Raw genomic sequence first — 19,730 nt, 5'->3', positions numbered from 1 at the left:
AAATTTTTATTAAACTTTGAATACACCTCCAGAAAAAATAATTTTTGAAAAACCTTGAAAAAAAAAATTAAATATTAAAATTTCTGTATTTCAAAATTTTCAAAAATTTGAGTATTTAAGTATCAGCATAATTATATAGATATATATGTATATGTATATTTAGATATCTACATATTATGTACGTATTTTAAATTATAGATTCGAAGGATTAAAAAAAAAGTGTTTTATTCTAATGAAAGCATTTTTATTGTTTTATTAAAACAAAGTACCAGAAAAATAAATGAAAATTTAAATTATATAGTCCTTAAAGGATTTCGGACAATTTATATTTCCATTAAAGGATATATGAGGTAAACATAAAAAATTAATCAAGAAAATCATTAAATTTCAGATTTAAAAAAATAAAATTGGATTTTAAATTACAATATTTTTAATTGGTTTTTAAAGTGCGGTTTAACTTAAAAAAAAAATTTTTTGGAAAATAATTCGTTCAACTTTCTCACATTTTTTAATATTTTGAAAATTTTTATATAGGAAAAATCTATTTAAAAATAATATAGTTTATTTATTTCAATAATTTTTATAGATCTACTTTGGTTTAAAATGCAATGGGTATAAAAGCATGCACGTAATATTAGCTTTGAAAAACTGAACGTATTTATGCATAATACTCGTAATAGTACATTTTAGTATTCACAATTTTATTTTATTAAATTTTCTTCTTATAACGATAAAATATAAATAAATAAAAAAATTAATAAGTAAACATCCGTACAGTATAAAGACGGAGATAATCCGTTTTTTTCGACCTTTATTTAGTTTTCTCTTCTTTTAATTTTATTTCAAATACAGGGATTAAAAATAAACATAAAAATAAAAAGCAAAAATAAATTTGATATAAGAAACTGTAGGGTACTCAAAAAAAAATTATAAAAATGTGCATAATGTCCAATTTAAAAATCGAATAGTAGAAGCAGTTTTTAGACTTTTTGAAAGTTTTTTGAACATTTCTTCTTGGAATTAGAAAGCCTGCTTTAGAATTCCACCTAAGAATTTTAAACATTGGGTTTTCTGCGGGTTTAGTTACAAAGCCGCCCAATTGTATATTTCTCTCGGAAGAAAACAATCATCAATGCTTTATCAACTGATAGCTCTACGCAATCAAGAGGTGTTTTCACATTAAATTTAAGGTTGACGAATTGAATTGCAGTCCTATAAGCATTAATATACCGATAGACGGTTTGCTCTTTAAGTATGCTTGCTGGTTTTTATCCACATAGCTGCAGTACCCTTTTTAGTGGAAATGTGCATTAACTAAAAACAAAAGATAAACACTTCATTAATTGAGAACTTATAAATCTCAATTATATTGAGAACTTCAAAAAACAGTTACTAACAAACTTTCAAATTGATAACACCTTTACAAATACGAAATCATAAAACAACATAAAAACAGAAAGAAATATTATTTCAAGGCAGAAAGAAACAAAAATGTAGTGGAAATAACCAAAGGAGCATAATTTTATCCTTTTAGGTACCTTTTTGATGGATAAAATAATTTCCTTAAAGATTTTTTTCTACCCTTTTTGTGACGAATTTCGTTTTCTAAAAGGATTTTTTTCTCTATTTTTTCAACTGGCTGAACGTATATGCAACCAAATCCGAATTTGTTAAAAAAAAAATTAAATCAATGACGACTCTTCTGTTTGATTATTTAAAATATAAAATGAATTTAGGGTAAAAGAAATTTTCCATTTAATATGCAGTAGCAGAGGAAAAAGTTACAGAAAAAAATGGTCAAAAAATAAAGGTTTCGAATAATTATTATGCTAAAGTTACTGTAAATTTATATTGTTTGTCAGCATATATATAATATGAGATTGTGAATTAAATAGAAAAGGTTTTACAATTAGAGGACATTACAGAACATTACAAAGTCTTTCATTTGAAATTTATTTAATTATTGAAATTTTTTCTAGTTATATTAAAAAACCGAAAAGAATGAGGTTAGAATATATACAAACAGTCCCTCTAAAACCTTTTTTAAATCTATAATAGTAATTCAATAAAACCAATTTAACTGGTACGCATCAAGGATATTCGATTTTATATAATTTATTGCAACATTAGAGACAAATTATCACATTACTGAATATGTATTAAACTAAATTAAATTGACCCTGAATAATATTATGTGTAAGGAGGGTAATATGTTTAGAAGACCTTCATATTGAGGACTTAATGATTTTATTAATTTTCCTTCAAATAAAATTAGAAATGGTCATTAATTTTGAAATAATTTGTTGATCAATTTTATTCAATTCAAATAGATTGAATTGAAATTAGAAATATTAAGTAATAAATAAAATTTTCGAAACCGTAGTATGATTCTTTTTAAATAATCCCAAATTTTGCTCAAGTATAAATTCAGTTCAGTAGAAAACTAATAATATTTCCGTTTTGTGCTTAATTGACTTTAACAGCCTTACCTTGTTGTAATTATCTTGTTACATAGTAGGAGCAAACTACAAAGTATCTATAATCCTTTTACATACAAAAAATACAAAAAAAAATGAAATTTTTTTATAAAACAATATGAAATTTTATTTCTCGTTAAGAAATACGAATCATTCCTAAATGAAGCAATACCTTTTCCCTACACTTTTTCATAATATTGTTAAAAATATCGCCATCCTAAATATATGCAATAAGTTTATTATAAAAACAGTTATAACTTAAAAATTACAATTATTCGGTAAATTTAAAATTAAATTGTGAATAATTTAAAATATTTTCATATTTGGTTTTTCTTTCGATTTTTCTTACATTCCTTACGGCAAAAATACATAATATAAAATTTCTTAGAATATTAAAATTTTTGACTTCAATGTCAAAACAAATACACATATTGTACTCGTTTCTAAAACGTGTATATGTACCTACTTAAACTTAAAAAGATATATACGTCACTGTAATTGTAATATTCAAAAACATATTTATGCATTATTAAAATGAGTAAAAACAAAAAGATTGCAGAAAACATACACTAGAAAGAGAAAGGACTACATATAATATAATAAAATAGAATTTTGCTTCTCTTTTATTAAAATCTTCTAAATGTATTATACTTTCTCTTTTTATCTTTCTTCAAGAAAAAAAAAATAAAGTAAAAAAAACCTCTAAAGGATTTTGTTCTTTTCTATACTTTCTTATTTTATTTGTTTTCTATTCATTTCTTCTAAAAAATTTAAAGGACATAAAAGATTTTTACTTGAAAACTAAAAAATTTAAGCTAAATTTTAAAATGTATTTAATTTTTTATATTCTTCCTACTTAATATGTTATTGTCCTTATTTAAAAACAACAAAAAAACCGGCATGTAATAAATTTAATAATAAAAATGAAAAAAAAGGAGAAAGTAAATACAAAAATATGATGAAAAGATGTATTTTGGGAATTGGATTGAAATTTCACTCGACATAAGTTAAAATTTATAAAACATTTGGGCATATGAGTTTGAATGTTTTGACTGATTAATAATCTAAACAGAAATGAAAAAGAAAGAAAAAACGAAAATAACAAAAATGAATTGAAAATTTTTTAGGAAAAAGTCATGCTCTTTTTGTTTTTTATAACAAGAAAACAAAAAATATTTTTCTCTTTTTAATACAAAAAAAAATAATAAAGGAAATGAATTTATTTTCTTTTTATTAAATTTATATTTTGATTTAAATATTCAACGGGAAAATACCAAATAACCACCGAATTTTATTAAATGTTTTGAATTTGGTTTATGAGGTTATAAAAAAAACTTGTCATATTTGTACTTGCTGCAAATTATAAATGTAAGAACTCTGAATACTCGTATACGGCAATTGAATTTTTCAAATTTAATAATAGAAACCATACTTTCGCTATTTTACTTACAAATATTAAAATACGAAATTTAAAAATTATCATTTTGCGCTAGGGTCTCAATATAGATTCGGTTTCCACTTCTCAATATCCTCAATATTTTTAAAACTAAATTAAACTATATAAATTTCAAATTTCTAATTAAATAAAAGAGCGACAAAATGAACTTATAGATGTTGACTGCTTTTTAATGCCATTTTCATACGATTAAAGAGCAATATTATAGCGTTGCAGTATGCTATATGTAAAAAAGCAAGAGCCAAATGCATGATTTCCTTTGAGGTATTATTACATAACTGCTGCATTTTATACTTACTTAAAATTATTATATTGAGCACTTAAAGAATATAAAAAGCGATAACAAACAAATTTAAAACATAAAATCTTACAGAAGTAATTTAGTCAACTACATGATAATTCTAGTATAGCGACTACAACAGTAAAAAATAACGAAAAAATTTAATATCATTAAAATGTAGACTTAAAGACCACTTGAATATAAAAATTTTAAAGATTTTAGTCCCGTTCATGTAATCAAATTACTCCTATTAACTTTTTTTTATTCCTGTATTTGTATACTTATTTACAGCAATGTACGATAAGGTATTATATATATTTTATATATATAAATATTAAACACACGTCTATACATACAAAAATTTATACATCAAACGTCTGATCATTTTTTATTGTAGCTTTTGAATAGCATTTTGAGTACAGTAATAAAATAAAATCTCTAGTGGCACTTTGCCAAAATACGTGACATAATGCAAGGTTTTAGGTTAAACATATTATATAAGTTTGTATGTATGCTATGACACGGGTACGTATATAAATTCATTCTATTTGGTTTGTTTGTAAAGACTTCTGTTATTTTATTTTACCTTTAATAACATTAAGTTTTATGTATTTCTTTCTAAATTTTCCATTTTCAATTTCAAATAACAATTCGGTGTCTAAACAAAAATTATTATTTAATAATAAATTATTTTCTCAATCATAAAATAATAATAATTCGCTTATTAAATTACCAATATATGTATTTCCAAACAAAGAAGAATAAATATAGCTAACTTGAAATAATATTGCTAACTTATTTCAAAAAAAAACTTTATGTATTTGAAAATTGAAAATTTTTGCCAAAACATTACATATTTAAGACTCATATAATATACACTGACCTTTAATACCCCAATCGCCAATGATTCCTGCTATATTTTTCGCTTCATGAAAGTCAATGCATCGCGCTATTAAAATTATGTGGCCTTATGTGAAAATGACTGAATTTAATCATGGTTTTCCCAAATCGTGTAATCTCACATTGTCACGTTTGGTAAAATTTCCTAACATTTCCTAAAAAATATTCAGACAATTTTAGATATCGTAAAGACATAATAATAATATATATTAACTACATAAGACATACATACATATTATCCGTTATAAAACACATTGTTGAATGAAACTAACACAATATTTACACAATAATCACTACAATCAACTATATAAATATTTAGAAGTACAAAAAATCTGCAATAATTAAAAATGTAAAGTTAATCCGCGTTCACATAGATAATTTTAAAATTTTACTTAAATAAGTTTAAAATCCAAATTCATTGGAATTTTAATCAAAGTTCAGAATAGCTTTAAAAGTGTTTATTATTTAAAAATGTATTACATTATATCAATATATTTACTATACAGCTACATTAAGGGATATTTTGACATAAACTTCATACAATACCAAAAGCGTTTATTTACGGAGACAAAATTTTTATTCGCAATATTTTGCGAAGGAACAACATTCTGTTCCAAACTTAAACGAAAATTGTTTAAATCAGGTTTGTGTTGTTAACGTTCAAAATGTATGTTTAATACGATGATGAAGAAATGATAAATTCCGATATTATTTAATTTGATTGAAGCTCAGCCATTATCTCAGTCATTTCCATTGAATTCATTTCTAATCGAAGCCATTAATGCTTTGCATAGCGCACAAATAAAAATATACAAGCTTTACGAACTAAAATCTTGAAAAAATTATCAACAAAATTTACTTCTATCATGTTTTGTTTCTCAAAATTATTTTTATATAATTATGTAAGATTATGAACAAAATAATCAAAATTTTCCCTTTCCTAAATTTTGGACTTAACCCTTTGCGTTTCACTAATTAATTATAAAGAGCATAACAAAATTTTTACATTTGAATTTTTACACTTTTGAATTGATTCTATAGCATACAAGAATATCACATTGGACTCAACTCTCACAACATTATGTTTAAATATCCTATGGTAAGACGATGTATTATACATACAATTATTTTATAATTTTTCATTTCTAGATTTTTTCTTCCTTCTTCAAATTTTATTTATTTATCATAATTTACTTTGTTGTGAGAAATCCTTTAGAGATTTTAGAATATATATATGTACGTACATTTAATATTGCGTATATCATACATCTATTAATATATAAATACATACATACATATTGTTATTTATAATTTTATTGAAATGAACTTTTCTGTTTTTTTTCTGTTTATGTTTATTTGTTTTATAAAATAAAATAAATTAAAAATTTACCTTTTTAAAAAACTTGTATTTTCAGTGGAAATTTGGTTGTATCATAAATTTTTTCTCTAGTAAAATTTTTATGAAAAAAATCATATTATTTATATAAATTTTTATTCTATATTCTTGAACAAATATGAAAAGTCAAAATGTTAAAAATTAGAAAAGAAATACAAAAAATAAAATTTAAATTATGTAGGTACACCTACATGTAAGTAAATTTGTGTATTCATATTATGCTTACATACATACATGTGTTTTATATTTTTTTTGTGAAATCTCCATACCTAAATACATAACCCTATATTACAAATAAACAAAGTAACTTCATATTTTGTTCAAAAATAATATGAAAAATCATGAATTTTAAAATATATTCAATTCATGTGTTCACATATATACATATGTATACTAAATATATTACATTTTGCTATACCCAATATGTAATATTATTACAATTGAATAATAATTTAAATTCCCAATAAAATATAAATGGTTTAGAAAACATACAACATAAAAAATGTTTATAAACATACTGATGTATATGCTTGCACATAATGCGTGTACATACATACATACATATATGGTAAGATTTAAATGTAAAAATTATGCTTTTATGCCAATAAGTAAAATATTTATAAAGCAGAACCAAAGTTAGTACACGAACATTTACAGTTGCTTAAAATTACATTTTCGGAAAATTTACAAATAAAATTCTTTGACAAATTCAAAATGTTGTTTTACACATTTACATATCATAAAGATAAATTTTAAGCTATAAGAGATCAATTGTTTATATTATTAGCCTGTTTAATGAAATCTATTAAATAATAGTTGGTTTATTTCAAAAGATCAGAGGTTCAGTACGAACGTAGTTCATATATATATGTATATATATGTCATGTAACAATATTAATTACCTTAATACAATTAAAATGATATTACACAATAAACGTTTTATCAAGAGTATGTCATTAGGGATTGATAAAAATTGCGGTTTTGGAAAAATTACTAAATTTCTTTTCATAAGAATTTTATTTTTCAATGCTAAATTTTAATTTATTCAATTCCATAATGTCACGAAAAAAAATAAATAGTAGTATAAGTACTATAGATGTAGTATACCTGTAAAATTTAAAAATACAAGACCTGTTGTTAATGTATCAAAATAACTTTATGCATTTCGAATAATTTTATTTATGTTACTCACACATACATAATTATGTTTTGGGAATTGAAACATTTTCACCCACATTTAAGTATAATAATCGCCATCAAAATAAAAATATCCATTACATTCGTACTAAATTACCTTTCTTAAATTTTTAATCTATTGTTTCTTTAAATGTTAAAAGTATTTTTAATTGGTATTTTATGTATACGAGTAGAAACGTTTTAATTATTAAATTAAAAGGTATTATGTCAATCATTATCAAAAATGACAACAAATTCGTGTTAAGAAATTATTTATTAACGATTAAATTATAAGAATTGTAGGCGTCATAAAATGTGTATTAAAATTATAACCATGTGTTCGCACACTCTTTCTTTTTCTTTTACTAAAATTTCTTAGCACCATAAATTCGTTTTTGCAGATTAGAGAAATATTAATTTATGTACTTTATTTTAAAATTTTTGTATTTTTTTGCTGCTCTATACATTTAAAGTTTTTTTTATCTTCTTACTACATAACAAACTTTTTGTTAAATTTGAATTTATGCAAAAAGCGTAGGATTCAAAAAGTAATAAAAACCTACTGATTCCTTCATACCTTCTTATTTTATACATTTACTTTGTATAATGTGTAGAAACACACGGCAATCGGCATATTGTATTATGGACATACACAACAATTCATCATAACCTTGGTTTATAAATTAATTTGAAAAGTTTTCTTCCCATTTTAAAAAACAAAATATAAGAAATTTATTTATGTTTCGAGGAAAATTTAAAATATTACTGAATCATTATTTTTCCGTAATGAATTAATTTATATTTATTTTTATCATGCATACATTTTCTGTAATAATTTTTTATATGTACAAAAAGATACAAAAATCATACGTATTTAGATTATTTTTTATTGTTCAAATGAAAAAAAGCGAGTTGTCAAAAAATTACGGAGAACGCTATATACATATTGATAGACCACAAGTGTAACCAAATTATATTGCAAGAATAATTCATTTATCAAGTTAAAACTCATTTTAATATTAATTAGTTAAATTTTGTATAAATCTCGAAAAAGGTTCATATAATTTATAAAATCTGAAGATCGCATGAAATTATTTGAAGTAATAATCAGTATATAGGTTAAGTAAAACATGTGAGATGATGAGCCTCGTTTTACATTAACTACATGAATTTGATGAGGTTAAAAATATATAAATATACTTGTTCAATATATAAATTTCAATAACGTTAAGTTATTATAAATGTTGAGGCTATGTACAATATAAAATTATTTTCGTAACAAAATAAATTAGATCCTTTTTTTTGTAAATTGAATCAAAAACCACTATTTAAGTTTTCAGGTTTCTTCCTTCTCTAAAATCTTTTGTTATTTAATTTATTTGCTTTATTTTTTTCCAGTATTTGGTACAATTTTGCATTCCCTTTTGAATTTAATATATTAAATCCTACAGTTTAAATAATAGGGAAGCTATCATTTCTATTTTTATATTACCTGAAAGCATTCCTTAAATTTCCATTTGCTAGTATAATATATAAAAACATAATATGTATGTATAAAAGAGTTAGATAACAATAATATTGTATTTAGTACATTCTTACAATTACCTAATTTTACATTGGCATTTGAAAACTATTGTAAATAACTACATTTATTTGTTTTTCCCTTTTAAAAATTTTTGTGTTAAAAACAGTTATATTTTTTCAGAATGAGACTGTACTATAAGCTTTTTGTATAACAGAATATAACACATTAAAATATCATAAAATTTCGTGTGCAGTAGTCATGAAACTAATGAGAAAATTTTTGAAGGAAAATTTTCATTTTTTTTTTTTACTCGCATTCTCTCTTGAAAATTCCTTTTGTCAATTTTCATTGATTTTCATTCAACTTCAAAAATATGAAATGACACATGCAATGCACATCGCATTGACACAGAAAAAGAGAGAGAGAGAGAAAAAAAAGAGGGAGAATACGAAAATATTGTAAAAGCGCATGTCATTTGAATGCTGTTTCCAATATACAAAATGAAAAATGTTTAACCGTTTTCCAATTACTTTCCATACCATAAAGATACCATAAAATTTGTTAGATTTATTAGTTATATTATAATTTCATTAAAGAGAGAAATTAGAGAATGAGTAAGAAGAGAGAGAGAGAGAGAATCTCATTAAGAAATTTCTTTTAAAATGGAGCTTTTCTTCGTTTATTTTCAAAAAAAAATTTGTTCTTTTATTTGTTTTGTCAATGAAAAAATAATTTGAAAAGCATTGAGAACTGAGAAACATTTAGGCAATAATATTGAGTTAGATTACTAGTTTATGTATGTACATTAAAAGTACACAAATAGTGGTTTTTTTTATCATATGTATATAAATTAAGGTATTGTGCATATTTGATTTCATTTTCTACGTAACATACATGTAGGCACCACAGTTAAAGGAAAAAAAATAGAAGACAAAACAATACAAAAAAAAAATATAAAAAGAAAATAAATGTGTAGAACAAATTGCACACCAGACAAAACACAAAAAAAAAAGAGGAGAAAATGCAAAAAGAAAAAAAAGTACATATCCTTGGCGACTTTGGCAATAAATTTCAATAAAAATCAGTTAGGTCACACCCGTTTTCTTTAAAAGATGTCATTCAGCAGAAAAATATTTGTTATTTTGTTTTGCTTAAATTTTTTTTTTATTCTTTTGATTGTCACTTCTCCAAATATTTATGCTTTTGTACTTTATATATGGTTTTTTCATTTTTGACAATTTATTCTTGAATAAAATAATAATAATTTCTATATTAGTGACAACCAACTGTCTGATATTTTCGTCACAATATTTATTCTATAAATTTATTATTCTTATTTTGGATAGGTATGTGTTGTGTGTACATACATACATATAAGTGACGTGGGTTATATTTATATCCCTTTGGTTTCTTTTTTTTACATAAATAAAGAAATCATTACAAAAAGGATAAATATTACTTCATTATTCTAACATGTATTCTACAAAATATTAAATATTATAATACAAAAACAAAATACATATACTTATACATATACTGGCGAATAATATCTAAACCGCAAAAAGGATAAAATCTTGAGACAACAGTAAAATTTACTCTCTTTTTTTTTCATATTTCAATTTTCTTTTTCTAATTTTATTGTTATACTTATATTTTTTTTTTAGGGTTGATGTTCCTTAATAACCTCAATGAAAAACAGCGAAATTATAATTTATACAGATTTAAAAAACGTACACACACATATATATATATATATTGTTGACAATGCTGTAATACGTTACATTTTATTTTTTTATTAAAATCTATTATAATATATTTTGTTCCTAGTTTTTTTTTTTTGTTGTTGGTTTTATTGAGAATCCTAGCAATTCATAATGATATGTCTGTCAATGATTTGTTACGAATAACTGAAGTGAAAAACCAAATGCTCTATTTTCCTTTCCTTTTTTGTTTTATATATAGTTTTTGTTTTTTTTTTATTTGTTTGCTTTAGTTTTTTTTTTTGGTTCCCTTATAATAATGAAAAGATTTATGAATGAAAAAATAAACATATAGCCTCGAATCTTCGTCAATTTACATAATATGCACATACCTATAAAAATCATAATAAATTATGTATATACATTTATTTAAATATAAGAAAGTAATGTTCAGTGGATTATAATCGTATGGATGCTTTATATCCTTATAAATTAAATACTTTATATACGTATATAGTTTAGAGTTAAATTACATGTAGATACATATATAAATATATATTCAAATGTATAGTTATTTGTATGAATATCTGAGTTATAATGAAAAAAGGACAACCTAAGTTTTGCGTTAAAACACACTTGAATATACATACTTACCGGCATATATGTACAAATATACATATTATCAATTTATTAAAATTATATTTTAAATTTTCACGCTCGGTATATCTGGCTCTAAATCATATTAATATTATGGAAATTTTTTTTTTTTTTCGGTAATATCATGAAACATTTTTCTTCTAAAGAGATAAAAGTAAAAAAAAAAAACTAAAAATAAATAAAAATGTTAAATGATAATTTTTCTCAAAGTTTTTCATCATTTCCATCATATTTTTTCCGTCATTTTTTTCGTTTGCTTTTATTTATCTTTTTTTTATGTTTTTCTTGTTTTTGTTTTTGGGAAAAAAGCAGCTGATTCTACTCAATTTTAAGTACATCTTATATTCTATACAGCATACATTATACAAACACTTGAGTATTTTATACATACACACTATTAAAAATTATAAGTCTGTCAGATATATGGTTTTAGTAGATTTAAAATTTTTTATAATTTATTCCAAAAATTAAGTTTATACATTATGTATATATGGAATATATAATATCAATATATTTAGTATATTTCACAAATATATGAGTATATAAAATGTTTACATAAAATATGCCATGTTGTTTTAATACTATACATAAATACTTTTATACTGCATTTATATTATGGTGATTTTGTCAATTAGAATTGAGAAATAAGAAAAAGCAATTCGAACCACCAAAGCTGGACAAATGGATTTTTCCAAAATTTCGATTAAAATTTTCAGTCATATAGACAACAAGAGTGTGTATAATAATATTGATGAAAAACTCTGTTTTTTTTTTAAAATATATTTTCATTAACTGTTTAAAATAACTCAAAATTGGAAGCAAACAAGTAGCAATTAAATATTTATTTAGTATTAATATTAGTAAGCTAAAATATAGAAATATTAAAGAAAAACCAAAGACAATATTGGCAACAACCCTAAAATTTAAGTTTATAGAAGCATTTATTGTAGTTAACAAAAATTTTATTACGAATTTTTTAATAATTGTTATTCCAAGCTCTTCGAATTGAAATTTAGGAAAAAAAGCTCTATCACCAAAAATTTCAGATTGCCAATAATATTCAAGTCAAAATAAAAATTTTAAACTGTTTACTTCTTTTTATTACTTTTTATATAAAAATATATGAAATTAAATAAATTTTCGTATTTTTTTATTTGAATCCTTTTTTTTATTTTTCATATTAAAACTTTTTTATGGATAATTTTGCACAATCATATTTACACCAAAATAAAAGAAAAAAAAAAACAAACTCTTACAAGAAAATGATTTTAATCCATTTATACAATTTTTTAAGTTTTTCGATGATAGTGTAAAATGTGTTTATTATAGAATTATTAGAATTTTTTTTGTAAACGACTCCTTTCCATTTCTTTAAAATTGATATACGTACATACTTGTATATCCATGCACAGTAGAAATCCCATATAATGACCCCGAAATGAAAATGATGACCCCGAATTGTAAATTTTGAAATAATTTTTTTCTCAATAATATAAAAAAAAATTTAAAAAATTGGATATTCTTATGTAATTTAAATATGTATTCAAAATTTTAATAATGAAAATTTTATCATTTAATTTTGGTATTCTATCAAAATTTTCATTTTTAATTTAATATATTTTATGCCAAGAAATGTTATTCTCAAAAACTTTTTTTAATAAAATCAATTTCATAAAACAGTAAATTTTAAAAAGTAAATTAATTATTATACAAGTATAGACCTATCTATACAAACGATAATAGAAGACTCCTATTTTATGTGTATTTAACATGACCCACCTAAATTTTATACATAGGATTAAAAAATCAACACAATTTTTGTGTTATGTATTCTTACTTCCGAAATTATTGACAATAAATATAAAGTACAAATTTTCTCACAATTTCGAAACTGTACAATATACATGAAACATGAGTGAATGCTAACTGAACTGAATGCTAACTGTTATACGCATTTTTATCACGATCAATCAAAGGTTTGACAAACCTAAATGAAATAAAAGAATCAACAAAATTTTTTACGAAAAAATTGCTATTAATAAACATTTTTTGCGGTTCTACTGTAACTCAAATTTTTTTTTCCCATTACCTATATAAATAAGTTTATAGATAATAATTATGTATAAATAATATAATTTTATATGATAATTTTTTATTTTATAAACGTATACATATTTATATACTATAAGAACACAATACATATACATAGGTAAAATACAATCGTTAATCGATTATCTGCTATCCTCGTTGGCAATTTTGTTTTAAAAAATAAAAGTAAAATTTTTAACAAAAAAAAAAAAGAAGAAAATTAAAAGAAAAATAAGAATGTATTTTTCGTTTCTTTAGTTTTTTACCAATTTATGTTAAAAATATAATATAACGATTATGTTTGTATATATATGTACTTATATATGTATATATTTTTTAAAAAACATCTGCAAGCTACCGACGTGCAAACTACCTAATAACGTTCTTTCTATCTCGATTATTTTAAAAGTTTTTTTTTTGTTATATTTTTTTACAAAACGTATAAAAAACTATAAAAACAACTCAAAAGAATATATATACACTAATTTATATATATATAAATGCATATCTAGATACATCTATATCTATGTTGGACTTGGGAGAAAAACAAGAAAATTTTTATATATTATGGAATATAAAATAAGGACACGTAAAGAATTATTTTATAAAGTTATTCAACAAAGAGCGAATAATACACGAAAATTATAAAAAAATTTTTTTTTGTAGATTAAAAGAAAAAAAAATCTAGAAAATAATAAAAAATCTAGTTAGTATTAGTTTTGTGTTCCAGTTTGACAACAGATTGGACAACGGTATCGAATTGATAATTTTAAATAATTATTTTTTTTTTATTTCATATTTTTTTTTTCTTTTTTATAAATACTAAATTAAATTTTTTCCCAATAGTTTTTCATTTTCTTTAATAATATGCGACGTGTTAAAATTCTTCAATTTTCGAATGAAAAAAATAGATGATAAAAAACAAAATGTTTGCATAAATCAATACGATTTTTTTTTTTGCATCTACATGTTTTTTCTTCAATTGAAACGGATTAATTTATTTCAAATGTATTTTATTGTCAATATGTGCAATTTGAATACTATAATGTAAATTTAAAAAAAATATTAAAATATTGAAATCAATATGAGAGTGAATTTTTTAAACACCATTCAGATGCAACATAGATAAATTTCATCAAAATAAGTTCTTGTAAAAAATTATCGAAAAATATCGTATAAAATTATATATGATATTTTTAAATAAAATTCGTAACAAAAGTTTTAAAATAATTTTAACGATAATAATTTTTCTTAAATTTTTGCCTTAAATAGGCCGTTGGCACATAAATAAAAATGAAGAAGTTGTTTTAATGATAATCACTTTTGGAAATCCTAGAAGTCTACTCAGTATTTCAAAAAACTCTACACCATTACTTTTAAAATGTTGTTTCATAACTTCACTCTATTCGATAATAAATTTTAATAAAAATTTAAAATTACATGACCTTCGGCATTACGTACTTCAATATCAAATACAAATTCCTTAAGTTACACCAGCATTTATCAGACATTATCAAACATTATTTTAACATTTTTATTTATTCTTATACTTAAATAAAATATTTTTGTTAATGGTTGTTAATAACACAAATATTTCAAATTTATTATTTTAATTTGTTATAGGCGTAAGGATATATAAATGTCTATATGCACAAATTTACATTGAAAAAAAAAAATTAATGGATGGTGTCAATCAATTAAAGAAATTGACCAATAAATGACCTTCAAATGAAAATTTGATAAAAATAAATTTTTTTCATACAGATTGATTTTTCTACATATAATTTAATATAAAATAAATTTTATAAAATACATTTCGACATTATTCCTTTTTTTATGTTATGGTATAAATGAACACAATATAACATGTAATCCACATTAAATAGAAAATATATGTGTATAAAGATAAAACAATAAAAATTATTTTGTAAAACAATAAAATCCAAAAAATTTCTTTAATACATTGTTGCAGTAAATAGTAATTTTAATATATTGTATAGAATATATAATTATTTTAGATCTTTTAGTAACTTGAAAAATAGACAATCAAAAACGGCCCGTGTTAAAAGCGAAATATTATACAATTAGCTTGAAACAATTGGCTTTCATTCAACTCGATGATCCAATTATTTATCCAATATAATATAGTATTGATTGCACAGTTGTTGAATCGAATCGCATAATAAGATATAGGAAAACACACTACAACGTCATTTATGCACCAAAGTCACAAAATATTACAATGTTTACTATAAAAGTAAATAACGTTGTTATTGTATTAACTTTCAAAATAAATATTCGAACTCAACTTCAACTATAATATTTATAGTTATAATATTTCGGCACAAAAAGTGATTAAAATATAAAGAATAAAAAAAATAATTAAGGCAACAACATTTACTAAATATTTATCATTTAATAACTTAATACTAATCTTGTTATTAATTTAATTATAATTATAAAGTCTATATATAATTCATAATTGTTGAAAAATCATTCTTACATTACTGATAACGTCACATTAAAATCTGTTATAGTTTAAGTTTCCTTTACTGTTTTCATATATTAAAAATAATTGTACACACTTAAAAAATAAAATATAAATAGAAGTGAGGTAGGTATCTAGATCATCATTATTCTAATGATAGGACCGATTTATTTTTCATTAAGAAATCCTTGAAGCAATTATCCCTCTTAACAAAACATTAAACATATAATTGATGAGATCTACAGACATCCTTTTTTTTCACAATCTTTATATATTCCACAATCCAACTCTCTTCTCATTCTATCTTTAACAAAATTATTTATGCAAAAAAAAAATAAAACAAAAATATAGAAACAAATAAAATTGCTAAAGTAAAATCTTATGATGAAAAACTATTATATGGAAAGCATATTAATATGCGTGCGTGTGTAGGAACACATACTTATAAATATAAGTAAATTTATAATAGACTTCCATTTTAATTTTATACCTATGGACGACAGGTAAATCGTTTTTCGGGTTTTCTTATAAATTTGACGAAATTAAAAAAAAAACAAGAAATGTTTGTCAACTATGGGATATTTTACTATGGTGCTTGAATATATGAAAAAGTTTGGACATATACAGAGATTGTGAAGCAATAAGTAAACAAAAATTATTAGCAAATCAAACAATATTTCAAATTGTACTCTTTAAAATAATAAATTTAAAAGAGCTGGTTCCTATGAGTCTGGTGATTCTGAGTTCGTTTTCAAACGATTCATACAAATATTTTCTCTCTCATACAATAATAAAATTATTGCAATGATTTATAACAATTTTGCCTTGAATAGCTTAAAATCAATTTAGTTAACAATAAATTTTTAAAAATCAATTATAAAATTAACAAGAGTAATATCACACACATCTTGTAGATTTCATTTTTAATACAAAAATAGAACAATATTATTTTTATATATGATTAAAAAATGAAGTTCATATAAGCTCTTAAGGTGTTTAATATATTCCAATACTTTTTCCCCTCCTTTATTTCAAATACTGTATACTATTTTATATAAGAAAAATATATGGCAATTATTTTATATATATATAAATATACATACACTCGTATGTCTATGTGAAGTAGAACTTTTAACATTTTAACATATTGTAATCCATTTATTACGACATAAAAAAATTATTTCAATTTGACATAAAACCAAAGAAAATGGTAAATAACTCAATTATCCTTTCTCTCTTTGCCCATCTTGATAGTTTTCCATTAAAATTTCTTTCAGGTATACTTTTAAGGTTAATCGAATTGAGAATTTATATATATGACAAACATATATATGTTTGTGTGTGTGAAACATTATAATGTAAAGGTGGTTTTAAATATTTTATGTAGGTTTGAAGGACTTGAATAATTATTATAACACAAAATGGAATGTAAAAAAAAATATGAAAGGAGATTGCTTTTATAAATTAAATGGTCGAATGAAATTAAGTACGTACCCACCTATATGTTTGAAAAAAAAAATGATTTTTTTTCTTGTTTTTTTAATTAAAGTTCAACTTAATTTTATGCTTCTTTTAATAATATAAAATTTGTAATTCAGAGTTATCAGTTTAAATTAAATCGATTAATTAAATTTATAAGCAATTTATAAACATTTATTAATGTTTAGCAGTACTATAGTTTTAACAAAGTAATGATTTCAATGGATTTTTATTAAGATTTTCAGAGCACACATATTTAATAATGTTATATGTAATGTACACTCGATAAATAATAATGTGTTGATAGAAATAGAATCATAATCACAATTAACTACTGAAACTTTGAAATTTTGTAACATCAACATTACGAAATTTTTATTTTTAAAATAGAAAACAAATTGCCTCTTCAAAAGATTTCTTTTAAAACAGTCATGTACAACCAGCGACCTTGTTGGTTTATATTATATTGTTTCTTGCCATTTTATAAATTTAGGTTAGAAATCATTATAATTCAAATCACTATCATAGCATTTGTGTGATAAATACGATCGTAAAACTGAATAAATACTTCAGCAAACCAATTTACTCATTTCTGAATCAATGCTTTATTTTTGATCTAATGAATTCTTCAATAACAAACGTAATATTGACTTGCATGCACCCTATTAAATATTGTGTTTCCGAATACGTCATAGAATTAATGAGTGATTACCAATAAACCAATAAGCCACATACAAATTAGTAATATGTGAAAATTTTTCGTACCAGTATTTTTTCATATACACTTTTAAACTAAAACCAGATGGATTCTAAACTAATCTATTGGACACAAAAAGATATATTCTTATATTTTAATAAAATGATGTGGAAATTACTATAAACAATAAAATCCTTGCTGAATAAGAAAAATATACTTGTTATTTTACTATGTTAGAATAAGTTATCGTAAAATTGTTTTATCAATATACTCGTAACACTGAATTCAGTTTTTTATTATTTAATGAAGAAAGTAAATACAGATATAAAAAATAAAGAACATCACATGACCCATAAAATTTTCTGCAAAAACAAAAACAAAATTCATAAAAACAAAAGTAAAAATTAAAAAAAATGTTAAAATCATTTTAATTAGGTTCTCCAACCCCATTCAACTTTTGTTTGTCTCTTTAATATTCATTCATATCAACCAAATTAACTATAGTTTCATTATTTTCATTGAATAGAAAAAAAAACAATGGGGGAAAACTTTAAGGAAAAGGATATAAAAAAAGCGTTAAAATAAGTAAACGAAAACACAATATGAAACGCATCCGTATAACAATAAACAATGATTAATCAGTATACTTTTAAAGAAAATTTTTTATTCTTTCAAATTTTTTACGATATACAAGTTATAATATGTATATATGTATATATGTAAGAATGCATATTAGCCGTAAAAATGTAGCACAGATGCTATATAATATTATATTTAAAATTAAGGACACTTTTATTATAGTAGCGAGCATTTTAATATTTTCCATCATTTATAAATCTTTCATAAAAACAAAACTTACAAATATTTTATTAAATCATAGGTAAATAATTTTGAATTATAAAATTCATCCACATTCCTGTAGGTCATTCATTTAAAATTTCTAGTCCGAAAGAAAATGTTATACTTTTAATTTGCAATAAACCATTGTTATTATTAATATTATAAAAAAGCAATAAAATAACACGTATTAGAATTAATACTAAAATCATTAAATTGTGACAAAACTTCATTACTCATAAATTTTTCATAGTTTAATTTGAATTAAGCCAAAATTTGTTAGTTAACCTCAATTACTCTATGATATAATAAAGTACGAAATAGTGTTATACAATGCAATACAATGCAAATAATTTCTGTATAATTGTTATACAACAAGTATTGTTACATTTTGTAATGTTAATTTATACGCCTGTAAGATATGCAATTTTTAAAATATTTTACGAATAAAATTAGATAAAGGCAAATATTTTAAAATACCTTGAAATTTATAAATTCAAATACTGTTATATCAAACTTAATAATAATATCATATTTTAAAATGAGTTTGTACATTTGATCGATAAGGGTTATA

The sequence above is a fragment of the Condylostylus longicornis genome, unplaced genomic scaffold, assembly GCF_029603195.1.
Source record: "Condylostylus longicornis isolate FDR11 unplaced genomic scaffold, ASM2960319v2 ptg000045l, whole genome shotgun sequence".
Lineage (NCBI taxonomy): Eukaryota > Metazoa > Arthropoda > Insecta > Diptera > Dolichopodidae > Condylostylus > Condylostylus longicornis.
This window is presented reverse-complemented; position numbering follows the sequence as displayed.